The sequence below is a fragment of the Pteronotus mesoamericanus genome, unplaced genomic scaffold (assembly GCF_021234165.1).
Source record: "Pteronotus mesoamericanus isolate MK-2021 breed Mesoamerican mustached bat unplaced genomic scaffold, CSHL_Meso_final contig_52, whole genome shotgun sequence".
Classification (NCBI taxonomy): Eukaryota; Metazoa; Chordata; class Mammalia; order Chiroptera; family Mormoopidae; genus Pteronotus; species Pteronotus mesoamericanus.
This window is the reverse complement of record NW_026555189.1, coordinates 14,127,107-14,135,990: the sequence shown is the minus strand read 5'-3', so window position 1 is coordinate 14,135,990 and position 8,884 is coordinate 14,127,107.

Here is an 8,884-nt window from a genome sequence, read left to right as displayed (position 1 = left end):
TTTTCCTCTGGAGTTCCACACCCTAGGCTGAGGGAAGCCAGGGGGCTGGTCCACACTGAGGGTTTAGGACCTGGAAGTAGGTATGGGATCAGCCTGGATCCTAGAGCAGAGCAGAGTGTTCAAAGCAGTAGGTCCATGCAAGCCTCCACTGTACACCTGAGCAGGCCGTGCCCTGCACACCTCCAGGGGGCACCATTTTATGTGAACCTGGCAGCCCTGCATCAATAGCATCTGGAAGTGAGGCAGGACCTGGAGAAAATGGTCAGTGATGAAGAAAAGGGAAGATTAGTAAAAGAAGTTCAGGAAAAAAACAGGAACAGTATCGGGACTGCCACAGCTGAGCCAGTAAGTAGGTTTTGCTGAAGAAGACTCGGCATTATACAGAGGGCAAAATTGAGACTCAGAGAGGCAATTGCTCACTGCCAGGAAATCAGGGGACTTACGGAAAGAGGGCTGTGGCTTGGGTGAGACTCTCTGGGGACAGGCAGCCCTTGTAACCCCAGCCCAAGACTGCTTGTAAACTAAGAGAGTCAGCAGACGTGACCAGGCACAGCATCAGAAAGGAGCCAGCTCAGGAAACGGGCTCCAGGGGAGCGCTCCGTGAGCAGGGCGAGGACGGAATGACCTGGCCCCAGCCTGACGGCAGGACAGGCTGACTGTCTCCCCCCTCCCCCCACAACACCCCCCCGCCACACCCCCTGCTCTCTGAATCCTCTTTCCTGTTTCCTAAAGACAGCTGCTCTGCCTTCTTGCCTGCAGTGACTGCCCAACGCTGAGCAAGAGTCCTCTGCGAGCCCGCTTTTTACAAAAGGTACCAGGCGACCTCTGCCCCCCCCCCGCCCCCACCAGCCTCCCATCAGTGGCCCACCCTCATGGTCATTGAAACCGGCAGATACCAACGCCCAGGATGGAGAGATGACCAGAGAAGAAGGGAAAGAATGCTAAGTGAGTGAATTATCATGTAAATCACAGGGCAGAAGGTCTTGCATGTGGTCTCTGGCACACACCTGTCCGATCACATCCTTATAGTGCCCTGAGGGCAAGAACCCTGCTCCACGTTCTCAACGTCAGAGAAGGGAGGCCCAGACAGGTGAAGTAGCTCGCCCAGCTTCCCCCGGCCAGGAAGCAGCGGAGCTGGAATTTGAATCCAGTTATGTCGAAATCTAAAGGAGATACCCTTGAAACTCAAAGTCCTTGGACAGGCAGCACAGGCACTGGCTTGCAGCTTCTAAGAAAATGCAGATTCCATCCAAGACCTGCTGAGTCAGAATCTGCCTCGTCTCAAGATCACCAGGTGACTCGTGTTCATTTAAGTTTTCATGTCATTGTTCTAGAAGAGCACTGCCTAGGCATCCTTCAGGACAATTCTGCTTCCAAAGTATGAAATCTTGGTTCATTTTTCTTCTAGTAGAGTTTGGCCAAGGTATTCTGCCTTTCCTAACTGTGACTTAGCTGGGAGCAAGAATGAGGTCAGGGAGTGGAAGTTGGTGCTTCATCTTTTGTTTCTTTGCTAAGGAGAGAGAAAACAGCACGGCCATGTGTGACTTCTCTAAGGATGATGACACAGCCAAGAGGAGGCTTGTTTTAAAGGGAAGCAACAGCTCTGGGCTGGCCAGTGTCCCAGAGCTTCATCTGGGTTTACGTGACTTTTCATCGCCTCGGCTGTTGAGCGAGAGGGAATTCAGTGTGGCTTGCTGATGCAGACGCTGGGAGAAGTAGGTGCAAGGCTGAGGCCCCCTGATTTCACCTCTCTTCTCCTCGAGTTGTCAGAACCAACCCACCACCATCCCCCGAGCCCTCAGGAAATTCTGGAAAAGATGTCTGTAAGGCCGCTCAGACGAACGTTCTCCTCCCCCAGCCCCAGGCAGAACATATGACTCCTCCTTCCTAGGACTGCCGATGGGACCAAGGATGAAGCAAAGAGAGGACAAGAGTCTCGCAGATTCACACATTCATTCTGTCCTTACTCTCCCTTCCTCCTCCTCTTCTTCCCTCCCTTTCTCTTTTGTTCCCTAAGTACACCTCAATGGTCTTTCTCCCCTCCTCCACCTCATGTCTGGAAGAGGGAAACAGAGAGACACTGTCCCTGAGCAGTGAGGGGCTACAGCAGATGCTGGATGCCCCTCCCATGCCCCCTAGGTCTCCACCTCCACAGGCACAAAGCGGCTTCCTGCCAACACCCACAGCACTCCCTGCAGGGGCAGCTTGGCCATGCTGTGGAGGAAGGTGAAAGTGCCCAAGAGCTAATGTGCTCACAAGCAGCCCTGAACAATGACTGATGAGATTTGGTGCAGACAAACCCCGGCTCTCCTGCCTCCCATCTAGACAGCCTTGGTGCGCCAGTGCCTCCCACAAGGGATCAGGATCCAGGTGCCAAAGTGGTAACTTGCTGGATAACACCTTCTTTGGTTGCCTTCCTTGATCCTCCCTCGCATCCTCTCCTACTTTCTGGTATTTCCTGGAATCACCTCCCAAACAACCACTTGTATGTGCATATTCATTTCAGGACCTGCTTCTGAAGTCAGTCTTGAGGAGCTCTCCAATATGAAGTACGAGGTCATGGGGAAGGAAGCAGGAGGGGTGGAGGCAGAGAGAGGAGGGGACGAAGAAGCCAAGGACACTGAGGGGAGAAGCCAGAGGGTCCCGAGTCCCGGCTCAGCGCCACATGGCTCTCCCAAGTGGCCCTGTAGAAAGCCACCTTCCTTAGAGAGGCTAGAGAGAAGGCCTGGCCCTTGTGCACGGATTGCCTAATGAGCCCAGAAAGACGAAAGGTGGGGGAAGGGTGGGCAATAATCTAATCAAAACAGCAGTAACAGCTGCGCTCCCTGACCGCTTACTGTGTGCCTGCCTTTCTCCTCGCAATTCAGGAGTGTTGACTCGTACAATCCCCATGACCACCCTGAAGGTAAGTGTCAGCACTACCATCAGCTTATGGACGAGGAAACTGAATCACGAAGAGGTTAAGTGAGTGATTTGCCGCAGCTATTAAGTGTCAGACAGAGGCTGGAACCCAGACGGTTTATCCCCTCACTACCACGCCAGACTGGCCAATAGTGCACGTGCTGCAGCACCGCCTGCCCTCAGAGGTTGGGCTTCCACATTTCCAGAACATACAGAGTGAGAAAAGCCAATGTTCCGATGGTCTCCAAATGCTGCTGGCTCTGGACCTCTTTGTTTCTTATGTGGACTCAGTCCCAAGCAATGCTGGGGCCTGAAGAAGCCAGGATGGAGCCAGGGTAGGGCCTGCGTGAGGCTGAGCTTCTTCCCAGCACTCGGGCCACAGCCAGCGAGAAGGACTGGGATGCACGTGGGAGCTTCAGATGGTGGACAGCCATCCACCAGCTGGCAGCCATGTGCGAGCACAAAGCTGGGAGGTGTATCTGCTCTAAAATTGAACACAGTCCCCCATCCCTGTTGAGCGTGTGGCATTCTTCCCATTGCATGCCTGAAGAAGTTGAAGTTCAGATAAGTTAAGGGCTAGAGTTTTCTGGAGCCCCCTGGGCCTCTCTGCTTCTGAAGCTCAAATTCCTACATGGAGAATTTGGGTTGACTTTGGTCTGACTCCGGTCACCCAAGGTCCTATATCAGGTGGCTGGGGCATGAGGACAGGACTCTCCAGCCAGTGGTGGTTGGTGGCCAGCCATCAGCCATGGAAGGATGCGGGGAGCAGGGCCTGGAGCAAGCAGGTGTGAGGGCCCTGCTGGGTGTCTAAGGGGTTAAGAGGGTCTCGTAAGTTCCAAGTCTTTCTCAGACAACCACCAGCTTCTACACCCGTGCTTCCCCCACCCCAGGTCTGCTCTCCTTAGTCCAGGGAATCCTCTTCTGATTCTAGAACAGAGAGCCTTGCTCAGATTGCCCAGGGATTCTCCCAAGTCTAGCTCTAGACATGAGCTGCTTCTGTTTCCTGTAGGACCACATCTTTGCAATACAAAACCCAGGAAGGAAAACCCTGGAAGGAAATGGATGATGGCAAGCAAAGGGAATAAAAGGTGAGAAACGCTGCTTAATGCTTCAAAAATTGTATCACCCTGCCCTCCCGCCAAAATATATTATCTCAATTGTTAAATGCTACTCCACCTACCATTTAGGAAAAGTACAAACCTCAATTTTTTTTTTTTGGATACAGTTCCTCATTTTCCTCTCCTTTAGACTCTAAAGGCTTGTACTAATTTCCTTTTTGTTATATTTTTTTCCCCAAAGATCTAAGAAGTCAGGAAGAAACCTAAACCAGACAGTCTGCTTAGAAGGTGCTCCAATAGAAGGAGCTACAAAGGAGCTTTTTAAGAAAATAAAAATAGAAAAAGCAGTATCAGTGGCATAGGCATTTTTGCCACTAAGAATAGCAGCCGACGGCTGGGTGCTCCCCGGGCCGTCTTCTGAAGCTCATTGTGGTGGGAGCCAGAATGCATTTTCTGTTTCAATTGACGTTAATTTCGTCCTAGCATATTTCAGGCCTCTCATCACGAGATGATTCATTGCTGCATGTAAGTGAGTACAATCAGCTCAAATATTTGTAGTCTTCGTGCAATTGCTGTAGGAAAACAGGAGACCGCGGGCCACAGGTGGCCCTCCCTGCCTCCCTGCCTCCCCTCCTCCGGCCCTGAGTTGGAACGACAGGCAGTGGCTCGCTGGGCTCCTCCCCTCCTGCTCTCCTGACTTAGAACCACACAAAGCACCCATCCCCCTGGAGACCAGCAGCTTCTGGCGAAAGGATATTTTCGTGGAGGGGCTGTGGTCCTGACAACCCAGTCAGGAACGCTTCCGTGGGCAATTCGGAGGAAGTCTCGGCAGATCTTGTGCTCACACCGCTTTCTGTCCTGTGTGTCTCAAGGTACGTTTTCTTGCTGATAATCTCAGCATCTAAGTATCACAAGAAGAGAGGCCTCCGACCACTTCCTGGCCATCCCAGTAATTGTATTAAGAGGAAATCAATCAACAGTGGACAAGACTCATAAAGTGTCATGTGGTAAAAGAATCAAGAGCAGAATCCAGATCTTCTTGATTCATGGGTCAGAGTACATATAGCTGCTCTTATTCTACAGGCTTTGATTTTGAATAAACTCCTTTCTGATTATTGAAAGTGTTTGCATTCATGATAGAGAATTTTCTAAATACCTAACTCCATAATCTCAAGTCCTCAAATCTAATCACCAGCAAGACTGGCTGCATGGACATTCAACATGTACAGTCACAAAGGACTTCATACTTAGAAGCTCCTGTGTTCAGTTTAACTCTCTGCTATTGCAACCTTGAATGTCTTAGTAATTTTCAAATAAGGAGCCATGAATTTTGATTTTTGCATTGGGCCTCACAAGTTATGTAGCTGGTCCTCTTCCCCATTGATACTGTATTGCCTTCCTTTCCATGGCCTCGCATCTTGCCTTGTCCCATTCATTTGCTCATTCACTCATTTGTTCATTCTGCAAGTGTTTATAGAGCACCTGCTACAGGCAAATCACAGAATCCTGTGAACATATGATTGAAAGGACATGCTGGTGGATCGCTTTACTCCATGGACACAGACTAGCGTGCTGGAGGTGTTGCTCCAGGGAGATTAAACTAGCTGTCCATGCGGAGAAGATCAACTAAAACTCACCTGACTATAAAACAAAAGAGGAAAATAAAATAAGGGAGCAGTCAGACAGAGGGGGCAGAAGGTCAGGCGTGGGCCTTTGGCATCTATGCTAATGGGCTCTGTGTGTCCACGAGTGTGCAGTGCTCGGATGGAGACAGTGAGGGTAGGGCTGGAAGTGCAGACATGTCAATGATGGCCCAGGCCACACAGCTGTCATTGTAACTACTTTCACAACCTAGCTGCAAGAAACAGCACTAGGTTCTACCTAGTTCCTACAATGGTCAGTTCCATAGCCATGACCCAAGCACTCCTAGGGAAGGGCAACCATTTAGTAACTTCTCTGTGGACCCTGCTCTGCCCTGGGTCTCCCAGCATTTCGATGGCCAGGGTGTGACAAGGGATCTCTTTGCCCTGAAGTCTAGGGAAATGTGCCTTTTAAAGCAATGAAGACCTATTTCCTCCAAGCAGTGGGTAGAAAATGAAAAAGAAAGAGAAGAATAACCCCAGTTACAGGGTAGACACTGGAAATGCAAAGGACAAAGCTCTGTGGGGTCTAAATGTCATTTCTCCACAAGAAAAAAAAAATAATAATAATGTAACCTTTCTTTCTCTGGACCAAGGCCATCTGATAGGAATGCTCTGCATTTATAGCAATATAACCCACAGGATATTTGAAAGCTCTGATTCAATCTTTAATTTCTCTCCAGCAAGGTGAGTGCCTGACTTGAACCACTGTAATAAGATAGGAGTTTCAACTCTGTACTAAGAGTTGTTCTAAGTCCATAAATATTTACCTACATTTTAGAGGTCCTGGAAGAGGAGATTCAAAATTCCAAAACTGCAGTTGCCTCCATGGCATCTGACCCCATGTGTCTTGCCGTTGAACATCTCCAAGAATAAAGTCTCAGGACCCAGTGAGTTGAGAAAACGCCCTTTCACAGAGAACAGGTTGACCTGGCCTTCTCACCTCAGCCTTCCTCTTGGAGAGAGCCATTCCTGCTATTTCCCTGGGCTTTTCGTAGAGAAGCACCCAACTTGACACTGAGAAATTTCAAACCACATCCTTCTGATTGGACTTGTGATAATGACTAGGGAATTTCTTCCTTAAAATATGCCTGCTGCCGCCAGGCATGCGACCTACAATCCATGCTCCTTACTAAGACCGAAGCGATATTCTGAAAAGCAAATCCAAGAATGTGGGCAGCAGATGTCCCACATCCCCGGAGCCCCCCTGAGGTAAGAGCAGCTGTGACGGACAGTCCATGCACATAGCCAACATCCCATCTCAAGTGCACACTGAGATGCCGCTCTGCTTCTCCACCCCTGGGCGCTCTCTGAAGGTACCAAAGCCCGCTGAACCACTGACTGATGAAAACTCATTTGACCCTAAAAGTGACCACCACAAAAGGGAGAGAGGTCAGGCAAAGGGGAAAAGGCAGGGCACGGGCCTTCGGCGCCTGTGGTAATCTGCTCAACATGCCCATAAGTGTGAAGTGCCGCGATGGAGACAGGGAGGGCAGAGCTTGAAGTGCGGACAGGCACTATTTACATGTAAGCAGCCCAGAAAGGCAAGGAATCATTGCCTCTTAGCCCCCAGCAGAAGGGTATCAGTGGGTAAAGGCCAGAGCTCCCTCTCGTCAGGGGGAAAATTCACGTGCACTAAAGAACCCTCAGCAAGACCGAGGTCTGCCCGCCCATGGTGAATAACCCACACAGTTTCTGCTGTTCTTCCATCCCTGTATCACTTTTCCGCACCCCTTTTTCTCCTGGGGCCACCTTCCAAATAAGCCACGTGCACTCAAGTCCCCCTCTTAGGCTCTACTTTCAGGGGAACCCAAACTAAAACACCGTACCATTCCCTTCTTAAAACCCCTCAAAATCTCTGTGGGTTTAGGATAAAACTGAAGCTTCTTAGCTCAATGTTCACAGCCTTAAAGAATTGACTCTGAACTGTTACTCCTCATTTAAATTCTAAATGCCAACAGCCTGACCTACCTGCAGTTAAAAGCGCCACTCCATTGTACAACTTGACATCCTCCTTCATGCAGCCTTCTGGCTTCCTTATTTCCTTGTGCTCGCCTTGTTACGACTCATGTCTCAAGACTCTGGCTTAATACCCGCTCCGCTGGGAGCGCCCAGGCCTACTTTAGCCTCTGCACCTGGATGCGTGTCCACGGTGCCTCGTTCACAGCGTCTGTACTTGTGCCCATGCCCAGCTCCCCAGCAGATGGCATGTGCCTCAGGGGCGGGGCCCGGTCTTTCTCTGACAGTGGAGTCCAGGCCTTCGTGCAGAGCCTGGCACTCAGACATTTTTAAAGGGCCATATGGCTTTCCCTTCTGTTCACAGCTAGATTTGGTGTCCTCTTCAGGGTCCTGGGTATTGTTGGTCTTTTATGTGGGCAGCAACGGGACAAGATTCTTCAGGAAGTGGCATGAAGTGACTTAGTTGAACAGTTGCTGGCTTATCCACCATGAAAAATTCACTCTCTGGGAGGGAAGGGAATGGATAACGATGCTTCTTAGGTATAAAACACACAGGCCAAGGCACAGAGAGGTGCCAAGTCGAAGGATCTGAGGGCCTCGGAATGTTAGAGCTGGGAGAAACAGAGAATTACACAGCCCAGCCAAGAGGGAGGAAGTGACTTGCTCAAAGGCTCTAGAAGCCCAGGCTCCAAACTCCCAGGCCAGCGTTCTTTCCAATTACTCACATCACCTCTCACAAATGGTGAGCTGGAGCCGGGCTGGCTGGGCCTCAGCTTTGTCTAGCAGGTCAGAATGCAATATTTTTTGAAGGGTAAGGAAGTAGCAAGGAAGCAGTACTTCGGAGAGAATAATTGTTCTGAACACCCCAATTCAAGCTGAATCTGGCAAATTTCCCCAGAGGAATCAGGTCGCTATTCGTAGAACAAAGCTCAGGGAAAAAAAAATAAGCAAGGGTAGTTGAGTTGATGGATCAGGTTTTCTAGTATGTGCTGTGTATTCTAAATATTCTTCCTTGTTTCCTTACTTTTATATGTACAGTCCTTTCCGCACTGCGCATTGTGCAAGTTATATGATTGTGAACTTGGTGAGTTAGGAAAGACTGTGTCTAATTCATTTCTGTTTCTCCAGCATTGGCCAGTTTACCCTATTCTCGATAGAAGAACTGAATTATGTATGCAGCGAGGCAGATGGAAATCAGGATGGATGAATGGATGACTGACAGATGAATGGACGGAGGTGTGGATGGCTGGGTGAAGGGGCGGGGTCTCTCCTCAGTACTTCCCTTCCTGCCCAACTCCTCCATGCCCAAACTCATTATTCTTTGCC